Source organism: Saimiri boliviensis, chromosome 14 (genome assembly GCF_048565385.1).
Source record: "Saimiri boliviensis isolate mSaiBol1 chromosome 14, mSaiBol1.pri, whole genome shotgun sequence".
Classification (NCBI taxonomy): Eukaryota; Metazoa; Chordata; class Mammalia; order Primates; family Cebidae; genus Saimiri; species Saimiri boliviensis.
Window position 1 is genome coordinate 68,732,095 of NC_133462.1, and position 15,631 is coordinate 68,747,725.

At 41.0% G+C, this 15,631-nt stretch overlaps 1 protein-coding gene across 9 annotated transcripts in view; it reads right to left on the reverse strand.

The window, feature by feature from the left end:
- Nucleotides 1–15,631, reverse strand: part of ESRRG (estrogen related receptor gamma) — a 644,467-nt gene that overhangs the window by 523,580 nt on the left and 105,256 nt on the right. The window lies entirely within an intron of this gene.

The window sequence follows — 15,631 nt, forward strand, 5'->3', positions numbered from 1 at the left end:
AACTTTTTTTTTTAAAAGTGTATCATTCATTGCCCCCCTTTAAATACTCTCCAGTCTCCACATTGCTTGGACAAGTTATCTTGCATAATAGGAAGACAAACACTTCCAAATGTGATAACAGTTTCCTAGACTGGTCTTCCTACTTCCCTCCAGTCCATCCTCCACCCAGCAGTGAGAGATCTTAAAATGTAAATTTAGATATGACACCTTTCTGCTAAAATCTTTCAATGCCCTTCCATAATTCTACTCAACAAAGATCTAACTTTTTAATATTGTGCACAAAGCCTTTTCTGAGCTGGTTCCTGCCTCTCTTTTCAGCCTCATTTTCCTGCTCAGCCCTTCCTTCCCCATCCGTAAAGCCCATATTCCAATCCAGCCAAATGACTTGCATTTGTGAATATGCAATTTCTGTGAATATACAATTTCCCAGTGAATATACAGGTGAATATACAATTTCTTACCTCTGCATTTTGTTCACACTGTCTCTTCTGCTCTGACTGTCCTTTCCCAATTAGGTGTGTCAGGTGACTATTACTCATCCTTTGTCCATCCTCTCAAACAAAATTTCATCTCTGAAGTCTACCCTGCCCTCTTCACATTTCTTCTAACACTCATGCTGTCTTAAGCCAGCAGCTATCATACCCTTGTCACACTGCCACATGGACCACATTATGGCACAATTACTTGCTATAATTATGCATCCACTCCTCTTCCCAGACTCTTCAAGTAGGCATCCTTGGTATAGCAAACCGGCACAGACACTTTACAAAGTGAGTGCTTAGTGAGCATCTGCTTCATGAATAAAAGTGCTTCCTATAACTTTTCATCAAAACTACAGATGTTCAAGGTATATGAAAAGCCACCACTCACTAACTTTAAAGTTGGAGAAAAGTTCAGATGTCTTTTGTACCTCAGATAAATTTTAGGTTTGTTCTCCAACTGTAGTTCTCATGGAAGAACTATTAAACAGTCTGGTGCTCAAGTTCAACAAAATTCTCTGCTTTTTACCTTAGTCTATTTCTAAAACTAGAAATACAAAGCATTCAAGTAGGTATCACCAGCACTAGACAAGATTAGAATTTAGCCAACAAGAGCTTTCTTTCAAGTTGGAAAGCTTTCAGAGAGAGAAAAATGCAGAGAGAGGACTTAGGTCCATAGAATTTTCCATAAAGGCATGACTTTCCCACCACATCCAAGGGAGTTACTTTATGTGTTGGTGACATGTGCGCTACATGACAATGCCTGAAAATCCCTGACAGCTATCACACAAGCATATCCATGGGAAGGGGAAAATTGTTCCAGGAAGAAAAATGCTTAGTGTGTGCAAGGATCGTCTTGATAGGAAAATCTGCAAGGGCCAAAACACATGTCTGAAGAAGTCAGATACTAGTCAGAGACACTACCAACTAGTACATTCCAAGTATATTGGGGATGAATGATTAAAGATACTTTATGTATTAAGAAACACCAAGCCTGTCATATTGGTTCTTTTCTTCCACTTATCATTTTTTCTCTTTATAGAAACCAGGTTTCTTTTTAAATTAGGAAGAGCAGAGTCATCTCCAGGTGGGAATGCCTCTGTCTTATCTTATTCATCCTCCATGCCCAGTATAGCATCTGTCTCATAGAAAGCTCTTGTTCATTGAACAAAACTAAAAATTTTCACCTAGAGAACATACTTTAAAAAATCTCTTTCAACATCTTAGCTCTAATTAGGAAGTATTTCTAATTTACTGATTTTGGTGGCTGCTTGGAGTTAGGGCATGGTACTTTTTTACCCGAGGATCAGATAAAATACTACTTTCCATGGACCAGGCATCCCCAAACTTTTTACGCGGGGGGCCAGTTCACTGTCCCTCAGACCGTTGGAAGGCCGCCACATACTGTGCTCCTCTCACTGACCACCAATGAAAGAGGTGTCCCTTCCTGAAGTGCAGCGGGGGGCCGGATAAATGGCCTCAGGGGGCCGTACTTTGGGGACGCCTGCCATGGACCTTCAGCCACAGGCTCAATCAAAGCCATAGAATAAGTGACAGAATATTCTCCTTTTCCTCCTCTTCCCTAAATCACAAAGTTCTTTGTATACCCTCCCATGGTTTCGCTCAAATAAAGAAAGAGGCATGAAATAATCCATGGGAAAAACAGCATATAAGTGACAATGCATTTTAAGTGACAATGAATTAACTACTAAGGAGAGTTGATATCACAGTTCCATATTTTAAAAACAAAAATGTAGGAAAACTCTCGTAAAATTTGACAAATTTTGCAGAACTTCTGGGTGAGGTTTGTGAAATATTCACTCATCCATCAGACAGTCTACCTTCTGCCTTGGCCTAGAGTGCTATTGCTTAACCGTAGGGATTATGTACCACAGCATTTTACGATGAAGAAACTGAGCCTTGAGAGGTAACTTATGCGCATTCACACATTCTAATATTCAAAGGGAAAGGCTGTCTTCCTCTCGTTCCTAGCAGAGCTTTGTCTTGATAACAGCCCTACTTGAAATGGAGAAATGACCAGTATCCTCTACCCTCCATATAAAATCCTTCGAAGATAAAAAAGCACAATTACAGATTTTGGTGGGTCCTGAACACTTGTTCGAGGGGGACAAGGACAAGGAGAACAATAAGTAAATGGGACAGAGGAGCTCTTTCTCTTGTTTAAGACTTATAAGGTACTGTTGAAAAATCTACAGATAAGCATCTTAAATCATGGTAAATTACACACTGCATGCTGGTGACTCGGTCATGGAAAATTATGAAGCTACGTGATGTCTCATTTGTTGTGCTGAAAACAAATGTAAATAAATTACTGAGAGAATCTCATTTACATTTAGAAATTCATCCTGATGCATGACATGACTACCAATTTTTTTTAAAGCTACTTTGAGGAGAAATGCCACACATTAAACCCAGATGATGAGGATCCTAGTATGAGCTTGATTTGGTACAGGGTTTTCAAAGCAAGGAAAGGCTACCCTTTCATGATAGAAGAACCCCCAACCCTGTCCCCTAACCCTGTCTCTCTCTCTCTCTCTCTCTCTCTCTCTCTCTCTCACACACACACACACACACACACACTTACTCACTCACACAAGGGAGAGGAAGCAGCATTAGGCTCGTGGTTGTTTCTCTGTTTCTAATGACCCATCTGCTGTTCCTCATGTTCACAGACAACACTCCGGACCCACTGTTAGTGGGACTAGCTGGTTGCCCAGTAGAGGGGATGGTTTGTGGTGAGCTATTCACACTCTCTCACCCCATTCCACCCATGACCTAAGGCAGCTGGCAGGGGTTAATGGTACAGAATGGAGTTAACTGGCTCCTGCAGGGATCAAACCCATGACCGATCTCATTAACACTCTGATTTGACCAACTGAGCTGCAAAGCCATGGACTCTCATTGAATAGGAATTGGTCATCAAGTGGCACAGATGCCCTGCACTAAGATGCAGCTGACCTGAAAAGGCAGATATAAAATACAGGAGATTGATGGGATTTGAGCAAAAACCTTGAAGGGCTTCAGGTCTAGGGTAGCTGTTAGGCTTGTTGCCATGCTTAATTTATCCCATCCACCTCTCCATGACTCCATTCAAATCACCCAGGGCAAAAGCAAGGACTTATGAAACAGGGACAGAGAGTTACAGCACATTGAATGTAATGAGAACAAATCAGGCAAGCACTTAATAAAAAGTTTTGAGAACTGTTACATATAGTCTAAAAGGCTATAGCTACAAAGGATTGGACAGTGGTCTCTCACAGAAATTACACTACTCTTAGCATCCTCTGTGCAATATTGCTCCTTCCCCATCGGATGAAATAACCCATCCTAATGCCTTGTCTTCTAAATGAGGGCCTGGGACTTAAACTTTTTTTCCTCTGCAGCTGTGACTATGGGCTCGCTTTCCAGCTCTTAAATTTCCTCCCATCTTTTTTCTTTTCCTCATTCTAAATAGATACTGCAAAAAGTTGTTAAGTTTTGCTTTCCACCCCACAAGGGTAAAATACAACCATTTCCTAAATAGGGATATTATGGTGTGCTCAGCCTCATCCACAGCAGAATATTTACATAAGCCTGAAGAGGTCTGAGAGTTTATTGGTTAAGGGAAAAATAAGCAGGCCATGAAATAATTATTTTTCATTGTGCCCTGCCAAAGCCATTCAGCCAAAGGCTAAATTGAGCTGCTATTGTGATTATTTGAACTGTGGAGCCAAAAGTCTTTGCTGCAAAGCATCCCAGCTGTCCTAAATTTTGTTCTGATGGTTAGTTTTCATTCTGGCTCAGACCCTGCCAAAAAAATGGTCCCCAAAATAGGCGGGTGGAAGGGTTGCTTTATCCAGACCCACATCAATTACCGATTTAGGGCCATTCGGAGAACTTGATTATTAACAAATCACTTCCTGAAACTGTTATGACAGGATTCCCATATGCAAAGAGCAAGTCACTCATTTTCACAAAGTGAACTGAGGAAATTAAAACTAAGACTTCACAAATTTACTGATAGTCACTTTTTTTTTTTTTTAACGCTGAGGCACATGAATTCTTCCCAACGGTCCTCAAGGCTAGAAGGCTGCAGCCACAGCAGTTACCCAGGCTGGATTAATGGGGGCGTCGACCCTGTGCTTGGGGGGCACCTCGACAGGTATGTGTAGTGACTGTAGCATCTCACAGCTGAGTAAAATGGCTCTTCCAGGGCTTTCGGAGGCAAGGTACTCTTTCTTTGTTCAGTGTGGCTTCCCCTACATCTGGAGCAGTACCTGCCCACTGTAGGCACTCAAGCCGTAAGTGTTGGACAGAAGGAAGGAAGAAAGGAGGGAAGGAAGGGAGGGAGAATGGGTGGCAGGAAGGCAGAAAGGGAGGCAGACTACCAATCCAGCGGGGCCTAGAGTTTCGGTTAGTGTTGTCTTCTAAATAAATATTCCTTTTGTGTGCTGGGATGAACACATTTATGAAAACAAACCTAGTGTGGAGACACAAAAAATAGCCAAATCAGTTATCTTTTATCAAACCATTACTTTTTTCTACTCTGGCCAAGATCCATTCACAACGGAAAAAAGAAGCTAATGTAATATATTAATTTAATGCATGTACTATGAAAATGTACACTAGCTTGAACAAAAACCAACATGTCTCTAAAAGATTCCCTAAGATTTTCCTGCAATTTACATTTCCATTAATATATTTCAGAAATGGAATCAGCTGCAATTGTACATCAATACCATGTAAACCAATAAAGCCCATCTAGAGGTAAAGGAAGGCCAGCAGAAGACCAGACACCAGGAGGAGGCATTCTCAGGGAAACTATTCCTGTTATCTGCACCTACACGACATCCAGAGGGAGTTTCCTGGAGCTTCAGGTTACTCCCACTTGTAGTGGGAGAAGTTTGATGTGCCATGAAGCCAATTCTTCAGTGCAGGGATAGAGCCTGGAGACACTGAATCACCCTTTGGAGTGCGGATGGGTTTTTGTCATTTCTGGAATTACTTGGAAGGAAGGCAAAATCTTTAAAAGCAAAATTTCTTTTTTTTTTTTTTTTTTTTTTTTTTGAGATGGAATCTCACTCTCTCACCCAGGCTGGCATGCAGTGGCATAATCCTGTCTCATTGCAACCTCTGCTTCCTGAGTTCAAGTGATTCTCCTACCTCAGCCTCCCGAGTAGCTGGGACTAGAGGCACCTGCCACCACACCTGGCTAATCTTTGTATTTTTAGTAGACACGGGCTTTCACCATATTAGCCTGGCTGGTCTTGAACTCCTGACCTCATGATCCGCCCACCTAGGCCTCTCAAAGTGCTGGGATTACAGGCATGAGGCACTCTGTCTGGCCAAAGCAAAATTTCTGTAACACTAGTTGCAATTTAAAAAGTCATTTTCACCCATATTCACACAACTCTAGAAATCTCCTTCTTTGAGATGCTTTCCTGGAACAATCACAAGGGCATGGACTTCCTTGGTGTGTCTCTGTTATGAAATGATTTTCTCCCTGCCCATTCACTTCCCCACCCCAACCCTTGCCCCAAAAACTAAAGGTTAGAGATGGGAAAGGGGAATATTTATCCACGCAACAATTAGAACCTCTGTCAAACATCAGCCGTCTCTGACTGTCCATCAGCACTAATTAGCTCCAGATCAGCCTATGAAGTTACCATGCGTAGCAATGCATGAGCAGATGAGCCATCTTTTAAACAGAGCTAGTAGCTAACAGATACAGTCATCGCATACAGGGAAAATCAGGACATCAAAAAGCTAAAAGAAATATTTGAAAAGCAAAATGATTTTGTGATTAAAGCAGGGATGTAACTACAGAGTGTTTCCAAGTAAATTTAGAGGTATACATTACTTCAGGCTAGGACAGGTAGGTAGTTTGTTGTGGCTGCTTCAGAGGACACCCCCATAGGTTAGCACCAAGAAGGACCTTCCCAATCACCCACTCCACAACTACCCACCCATACCCACGCCAATCCCCATGTAAGGGACAAACAAAACAAAGCCTGGAGACATGAGCATCATTCAATCATTCACCATCAGATGCAATTACTTTTTCTTAATTATTAATCTCTCTTTTTCTCTCCGCCCCATCTTTCCTTTATTGTCTCCATTTCTTCTTGCCCGCTTTATCATCTTTTACTTCTTCCTAGGTCTCAGGGCTTCCTTACTAGCAGTTGTAGGAATGATAAGCACTTGCTATACCAGGAACTATTCTGAATGCTTTAATATTCACCACCTCATTTGATATTCACAACAGCTCTATGAGGGAGGCACTATTATTGTCTGCGTTTTATTATAGATGAGCAAATTGAGGTATAGAGAGATTAGGTGACTTGCTCCAGATTACTCAGACAATTAACAGCAGAGATGTATTTTTAAAACATCCTTCCCACTTACATAGGAGGAAACTGAGGCATGAAGAGTTTTAGTAACATGCCGGAGGCCACTCAGCTTAGAAGAAGCAGCACCAGGACTGTAGAGCCCCTGCATCCACTCAACACCTTCCTCATTATCCTGCTCAGGACCCCAACGTTAGAAGGCTTGAGGGACCAGAAGCAATGCTGAAGTCCAACAGCTGTGCTTGATAAGTCCCGGAGTCTACAGCATCATCAGGTTAAAAAATGTACTTAGAAATCTAGGCAATCAAGAAAAGGCATCCACAAGAGTGCTTTTGTTTTGTGAAAACAAAGCAAGAATTATTTAGCATATGTTCCTGCAAAACGATTTTGCCAGTTTCAGACATAAAAAATAAACGCTTAGTAGGATGACATGTATTTCAAATAGTTGCAGCCAAAAATAAATCTCTGCTTTCAAAAAAATGTCTAAACAAAGTCATTCCAGGGCTTTTGGTTCTAACTTCTAGGGTATATCAATTGGGGAAAAGTATACGCACAAGAAATTTAACTGTTTTTGGTCAAAGACAGTGGGGAAATCAAAGCATGTCCACAGATCATTGAAAACTCTATTTTAGTCATTTCAAACGCTAATGTTCTTCCTCCCACCTTCCAAAGCTGTTCACCAGAATAAAAAGATTAATCTCTACAAGCCTCGCCCCTTTGACCGTAGCCTTATGCAGACGGGTCCAAACACAGCTCTATTGACTTTATAGAAACTCAGGATCAGGACACAACCAAAGTCATGTGTACTGAAAATTACTGGGTGAATGTTCGTTACACTACCAAACTGTTTTTAAGAAGAAGGGTCATGCCGATGTCCTAGGAAGATTCTGGAAAATATCTAACATATGGTTATATAGTTATACTACCATTTAACTTCCATAGTCCTGGTAAGTCATTTTCATTTTGTTTTTCTATTCTCTCTTTTACGTATTATTCCTATCTGGAATAATACATGACCTGAGATGAGAGAAGAAATAGCCGAAAAAGGAAAATTCTTGTAAAATGATAAGAACTAAGCCCATGACTCCCATCAGAGGACAACCTTTGCCCCACTATTCTCCACTGAGGTCAGCTGTGCATGGTGATTTAACACCTTGCCTTTAGTTTCCTGACCTCTCATCTGGCCTGCTGAGCCCCACACAACTTTCTGCAACTCGTGATTTAATTCCTATCTGAGTTGGAGGCATAGAAAGAGCTTGACCTGTCACCTGTGTGACAGCCACAGCTCTACCTGCTGACTAGATGCTCTTCTGGATCCATCCCATTGGCCAGATGGAGAAACAAAACATCTTCCCCTTTAAGGAAAAGGAAGTGATGCCAAGAAATGCTTCATTTCAATTAAACTTAGCAGAGAATCAGAACCAAATGAGTCACATTTATTAGAAGACCCTGCAAATGGCAAGAGTTTTGAAAACACCACTCACAGATAACTAAAGAATAGGTAAAATGTATGTGCATTCAAGGTAGTTCACTTCTTCCCAAAGGGTTATCAGTTCAGGGCAGGTGAGGGCTCCAGTTTACAGGTTATTAAATAGCACCTCTGTCCTGAGTCTGGGTGAAATGGTGGAATGCTTTACATTTGATAACATACGTGGCTATCCACTTGTGGGTATCTAATTTGGAATGCTATTAATGTGTAGCCTTTCCTGGCAAGTCTGCCTGAGGGATTAGTCACCCCCAAAAAGTTCAGTTGAATATTAACCACATTAACTTTGCAGCCTGCAACAATACTGTTACACACAAATGGCCTACAGTGTCTTGTGGATGACTTGTTTAACAAAAAACATTCCATGCAGAGTCCCCACTGCTGGAAAAATTGTGTTCCATCAAAATGGATAACCACTCTGCCAATCCTGGCTGAGAACCCCGCCCTCAACCATGCTCACACACACACACACACACACACACACACACACACACACACACACACAGCCCAGCCCAGGGTATCACAGTTTAATCTAATTGCCAGATTTTCTCTGACCATGTAAGACTCTTTTTCTTTCAAGGATTTACTGCAGACCAAGTCCTCCAAAATTGACTGAAAAGATTTATCTTTAAAGGTAAGAATTTTAAATGTTCTGTGCAGATTTTTTTTTTAAATTTCTCACCATAAAGGCCACATGTTCCCTCTATTCCCCAAACATACTGTCCCCAAGAACAACTTCCTAATGTCTACAGTAATTCCAGAAAAACCAAAGAGAATTACAATCTCCAGTAAACAGAAAAGGATAAATACATCTTGAACCCACATTATAAATAGAAACAGTCACTGATCTTCTGCTCAGTGACAAGCACCCCTTAGAGAAAACCAGCTTACCAAAACCCTACTGAATTACTTCCCTCTTTCCTTACACTCTAGTTCTTTGTTACATGCATTCTTCAGCTTTTACAAACCACCCTTGCAGAGGTGATTCAGTGTAATTAGAAATCAAGTTAAATCTTAGGCCCTGGAACCTTTATTTCTTCATAATGTTGTACACTTAATTGCTCCTGCCAGTTAGCAATGCAATTATGTTGTCTAGAAATGGAGACAAACAATAGATTTTAGTATTTAAACAGGAATTGAAACTGCAAGCAGAGAGCCACAAACCACACCATTAAACTGGAATTAAAGCTATATGTGAAAAGAAAAAGCTGGCCCAGCCATCACCTGCCTACCATTCAAAGAGAAAGTACCCACAGATCAGAAGGAAGATGGAACACAGGACGCGACAGCTTGAGTTCCTAGTTTAGGGTGGGATTTTATGAAAACCCCAGGCAAAAGAATATGATGGAATAAAGTAGACAACCATACAGGACAATACTTGCCCGTTAGTGGCTAAATGAATAAAAGAAGCCTCTGTATTGAGTGTCCCTTGTGCATAATCATTGCCTCAATGCAGCCTGTCTCCAATCTCTATGCCTACCAAGATTTTCTAAACTAATGCCTTACTAACAGGGTTAGAAAAGAGAACAAACAACAACCAACTGAAATTCATTCCATTTTCTAGAAACCGTAATAAGAATCATGAAAACTCAAGTGACGTGCAGATTCGGCCTTGCATGTCCCTCTGGATCCCATGCCTAGAATTTCTTTGTCTTTTTTTTTTTTTCTTGAGAGTGTCTCACTCCCTTGCCAGGCTAGAGTGCAGTGACACAATCTCCGCTCACTGTAACCTCTGCTTCCTGGGTTCAAGCGATTCTCTGGCCTCAGCCTCCTGAGTGGCTGAGATGACACACCACCATGCCCAGCTAATTTTTGTATTTTTAGTAGAGACGGGATTTCACCATGTTAGCCAGGATGGTCTTGATCTCTTGACCTCGTGATGTGCCCGCCTTGGTCTCCCGAAGTGCTGGGATTACAGGCAGGAGCCGCTGCACCCAGCCAGCCCCATGCTAGAATTTCTATACACACCACCTCCAGCAGTGCATGAATCTTCTCATTATAATCTACAAAGGGATATTCAGTCTTCCAGAATAGCATCTTACTTCAGCTTTATGGAATAAATTAGTTCAGCCTCTATCTCCACTATCTCTCCATGTAGAGACCTGAAAGGACTTAAAACATGCAAGAAACAAGCAGAGTAGGTGTCTCCAGAAGGCTCTCCTGCTGGAAAGGCTCTACAGAAACTACAAAGTCTGAGAGAATCCACACTGGAAAACGCAACTCTCCTCATACCTGCAAAGAACTGTGGCTGATAAATACGCAAGTCCAATACCGCTTTGGAGGACAAAGATGTCAAGATATTTGATGCCAGGTTCAGAGGGGCCTAAGCTTTGCCTATTACATGAATCTGCATAATTGCAGAGCCCCTAGTGAAAATGATTTCTCCCAGGAGAGGGGTGAGAAAAATTTCTGGATGCAATTTTAAGTCTTTGGGAATAGCAAATTTTAGGAGTCTACCATCATTATTTCCTTCCAATTATACAAGTCGTTTTTCTGACAAAATAAAAATTGGCAAAGTATATTTTCAAATTCCAGGAAGTTTTCACAAGTTGGCAAAAAAAAAAATACACATGTAGTTCATGAGTCTGTGCCTGGGCCATATACCTAATTACGTATATTCTACACCAACCCCAGAGCAGAATTCATTGATGGCTCTGTCTAGCCTCTATCCTACCTTGTGCTTTCATTGAAAAAGCCTCATCCCAATTGTTTTCTAGACCCTACCTTAAAAAAATACTAAGTATTACACCTTATGCCCCTGCTTTCTGAAATGCAAGCATTGCACCAAAAACTAAGTTAGCCATCTCTGTACTACAACACTGGACCCTCCAAAAATGATCTCCCATCTTTATCTTTAATTTATCTTTAATTCAAAAGTAATTGTGTACCATTACAGCTCAGAGTTTAAAACGAACTCTCTACAAAACTTAAAGAAAAAAAAAAGAAATTAATTCTAACCCTTACCTTTGGCACCTTATAAGACTTTTGGCCATGACTTACCTGTATAAATAGAAAGAACTAATTTACTACAGAAATGCCCATGGGCGAACATGTACTAGCTAATGAAGTGTTCAGCTTTTGCATGATTAACCAGCTGGTGGGGGTAGTGTAAAAGTAGAGGGCATAAAATAATAAGAAAAATTGATTAGCAGTCATTTTTTAAAGTAGTCCATGAAAAATTCCTTTTTTGTACTCACTAGCTCAGAAACGGACTGTAAGGGGAGATAAACTTGAATGACTCACCAGGAAACTGAGCAGGCCTCACGGCTGCTGTTTGTGCTTTCAAAATTCTCTAAGCAGGGAGGCCCAGGTGAAGCAAGAAAAGACACCAACCTGCTTCCAAATGGACCGACGGACACAACAGGTCCTGCCAGTTGTCATAAAGTTAATTCTAATATGTTGCGAAATACATTACAGAAAGTCGAAAACTATGACTGGGCTCTGTGTCCATTCAATTTTCTCTCTGGAGCACTCTGCTAGACCACACTTGGCTTTAACTACCGCCAGACCAATTCATTAAGAAAAAGGGTATAGTCTTGAGCCAGAATATTTATACACTTGACTCAGAAATAATCTATTCTAGGGGACATTTTCCCAAGCTAAATGCATGACAGAGGCCTTTCCTATTCATAAAATTCTTTAGCAGGTCTGCAACTCCCTTAAGGGAAAAGAAAGGGAGTCAGGTCCAAAAAGGAAAAATGCAAGCTGACCAAAAAGAAAGGAATGCGTAGGGAAAGACGCGGGTTTGAGGTTACTTATAAAGCAATGAAACTGCTTTCTTCCATTTGCTTTGATTACACAACTAATATTTACTCAGCTTAGTCCTCCCTTTAGCACAGGGACAGGTATTTTCCAGGCAGGGAAAAGAGAAAAACCGAAGCTGGGTATTCCTCACTAGCACACCAGACTGCATTCCCCGATCCCATCCTTTATGTGGGATGCTGCTCATGTCAAAGAAAGAATAAGGTAGTGCAGAAGCAGCGCCTATACAGAGATTATTTCTCTCCCTTTTCCTTTCTCTTTTCTTCTCGCTCTCTCTCATGGACATGTCCATAAACCAAGTGATCAAAGCATAAGCCTTCCCATCCCTTTGCTCTTCTCTGTGGTGATAGATAACAGCCCTCTATCCAACCAGACCTTTCACAGATTTGCAGCAGACCATAAGTAGAACCAGACACTGAGCTACGCATCGGATAAACACACCACCATTACCATAAAATCAACCATTTCCCTATGACTCCCAGGTAGATAATCATTAATCCCACTTGACGTTTTAGGTTTTACTGTGAAAAAGCTCACAGTGTGGTGGGAAGGCCACCACTGGCAGGTCTAGAGATCTGAGTTCTAGTATGAGGTCTGCTGCTAGCCTAGCTGTGTGAGCTTGGGCATACTGCTTAGCCTTTCTGATGCCCAACTTCCTCATTTGCAAAATGAAGGGTTAGACAGGAAGATCTCTAAGCCTTCTCCCTGAGGTCTGCAGGATTCTTTTTTCTCTGCTCATTGATATGTCAATAAACGAGAGGAGAAAGGCTGAGCATTTGTCAAATTTTACATTATAAAGCTGTTCCATGGTTGTGCTGTCCAATGCGGTGGCCACTGGCCACATGCAGTGACTATTGGGCACTTGAAATGTGGCCAGTCTGGATTTCAGAGAGTATCCCCAAAATGCAAAATACCTTACTCATAAGTTTTGTAGTAGTTACACTGAAATGCTAATATTTAGGATAAATAGAATGCATCTTTAAAATCACCAGTGCCCAGCTGGCTCTGTCAATAAAACACGAGACTTAAAGTTACCTGTTTATTTTTAGTTTGTAAAATAAAGCCGCCGGAAAATTTAAAATTAAAAATGTGGTTCACACTGTATTTCTGTTGCACAGCCAGGCTCTACAGGAGAGTTTGACAAACTATGGCTTGCAGGCCAAATCTAGTCAATGGCCTGTTTTGATATATCCTGAAAGCTAAAAACAGTTTTTACATTTTCAAAGAGTTGTTTTTAAAAAAACTGTGTTATAGAAGCCACGTGTGACCCTCAAAGTCTGAAATATTTACTATCTTGCCCTTTACAAAAGCAGCTTGCCAACCACTGCTCACAGCTCTCCTTTCAAAGTTTGAGTACAACAGTAATACCCAAGTCTGCAACATAGTGCCATGAACATACAATGAGACAGAATTCCCCTACCCATCTTCATCTTCCCACCACTGTCTTAAATGTGGTAGGAGAGAGTAAGAGGAGAATCGCAGAAAGAGAAGGAAAGGAGAGTTCACACTCAATGCTTGTATTTTCCCTGTCTAACCACAGTAGCAGCAAAGCTTACACGCATTTCAATCCCACAGCTTTCGGGTTTCTTCTTAAGAGAAAATGGCTTAGCATGAAGAAACTGAGCCAAGGGGGAAACATATGACAACTTTAACCTAATTCTGTAGCACAATTTGGGGGGACAAATTTACCGTGACCAACTGATGTGGTTTGGTTGTGTCCCCACCCAAATCTCATCTTGAATTATAGTTCCCCTAAACCCCATGTCTGGTGGGAGGACATGGTGGGAGGTAATTGAATTATAGTTTCCCCCATACCATTCTCGTGATAGTAAGTTCTCAGGAGATCTGACAGTTTCATTAGGGGCTTCCCGCGTCACTCAGCTCTCATTCTTCTTCCTGATGCCATGTGAAGTAGGATGTGTTTCTTTCCCTTTCTACCATGATTATAAGTTTCTTGAAGCACCCCCCAGCCCTGCAGCAATGTGAGTTAATTAAAACTCTTTTCCCTATAAATTACCCAGTCTCCAGCCGTTCTTTACAGCAGCATCAGAACAGACTAATCCACCAACTGTCCCAGTTTGCCAGGATCAAGAGCTTTCTGGGAATGTGGGACTTTCCCTTGCTAAAGTGTTCAATTCAGGACTGTCCTGGGTAAACCAGAATGAGTTGGTCACTTCGAATATGACCAATAAAAAATATGGTACCATGTTATATAAAGAATGCACTACTGATCACATTTTTAAAAATAGAAATACCTTCTTTAACAAGTTACCTGTTGAATTTTTGCCTTTTCTACTTTCATTGCCTCTTAATTACTAAAAATCAAATTTTCAGTAAGTTTTCCACTGACCATTCAGTTCTTTAATTTTATGATCTTGGATCAGATCCCTACCATTTCTGAGTCTCACTTTTTCCTCTATAAAAATATACTGAATAGACAGTGCATTCTTCCTAATAACTTCTTGGGGAGGATAGAACAGCAGACTCAAAGAACTTTGAGTCAATTGAGGATTTGCAATTCAAGATCCATGTTCAATACAGGATGACTAGACAATTGTCCATAGGATGGATTTTTAAAGTGTTTTAAATTGTTCAACATTGTAATTGATTGAACTGGAGATAACATAGAACTCAACATGATCCAGCTTCTAAAGACCAAATTATATAAATGGCACTTCAAACCCAGAAAAGTTATATATTCCATACATGTAACCCTAATGGAGATATTTTATTATTTGTTTCATTATTGGGGGTGATTGTTTTGAAAACTGTGGATGAAATGATAGTACATAACAGTTTCACAAACAATTGAAACTTCAAGAAGGCAATTCCCCGTCTCCCAAATGCTATGAAAATATTCTCATTGTTTAGGAAAAGACAGTGTCATTCATTGCATATTAAACACACTCTCTCTCTGTTTCATCGGGGATGCTCTATTGTGCAATAATTGGTCCCCATTGTTACATGCACAATTTGGCTGCTCACATGTAAAAGTAAAACCTCTTAAATAGCTATCTCCACTGATAGCCTTAGGCATAGATGGTCCCCTGTGGCCATGTGCCTGCAGCAACCCATGACTAAGTCTTACGGAAGGGGAGGGGGAGATTAAAAGGGGGTACACCTATAATCCTCTATGTATATTAGAAAGGCACCCCTGAAACCTCATTAGCAATGGCTGAGTGCTGTGTCAAGTCCTCAGCAAGGGCTTTGCCCAGAGTGGAGCTTGGTAAGGTAAATGTAGTGGTCCATGCCCAGGACAGAGGGGAGACACTGAATGACAAAAAGTTCTGCTGTATCCTAGCCCTTCTGCTCTTTGCAGAAGCACCTGTCCCTTTTGCAGTACCCAGTTTCACCTATGCTAAACCCACAAATCTCAGAGGCCATTTCCTTCCTTAACTATCACTGAGGCCTCTCTACCCTGGCCAGCTCGCAGAGTAGAGATGGCTTCTAAATACTGAAGACATTTTGGTTTCCTTTACATTACTGAAATTCTCCCTCCTACCTTCTGAACTCCTTTTATGTCAAAGTCACACTTTGGAGATTTTGTAAATAATTAG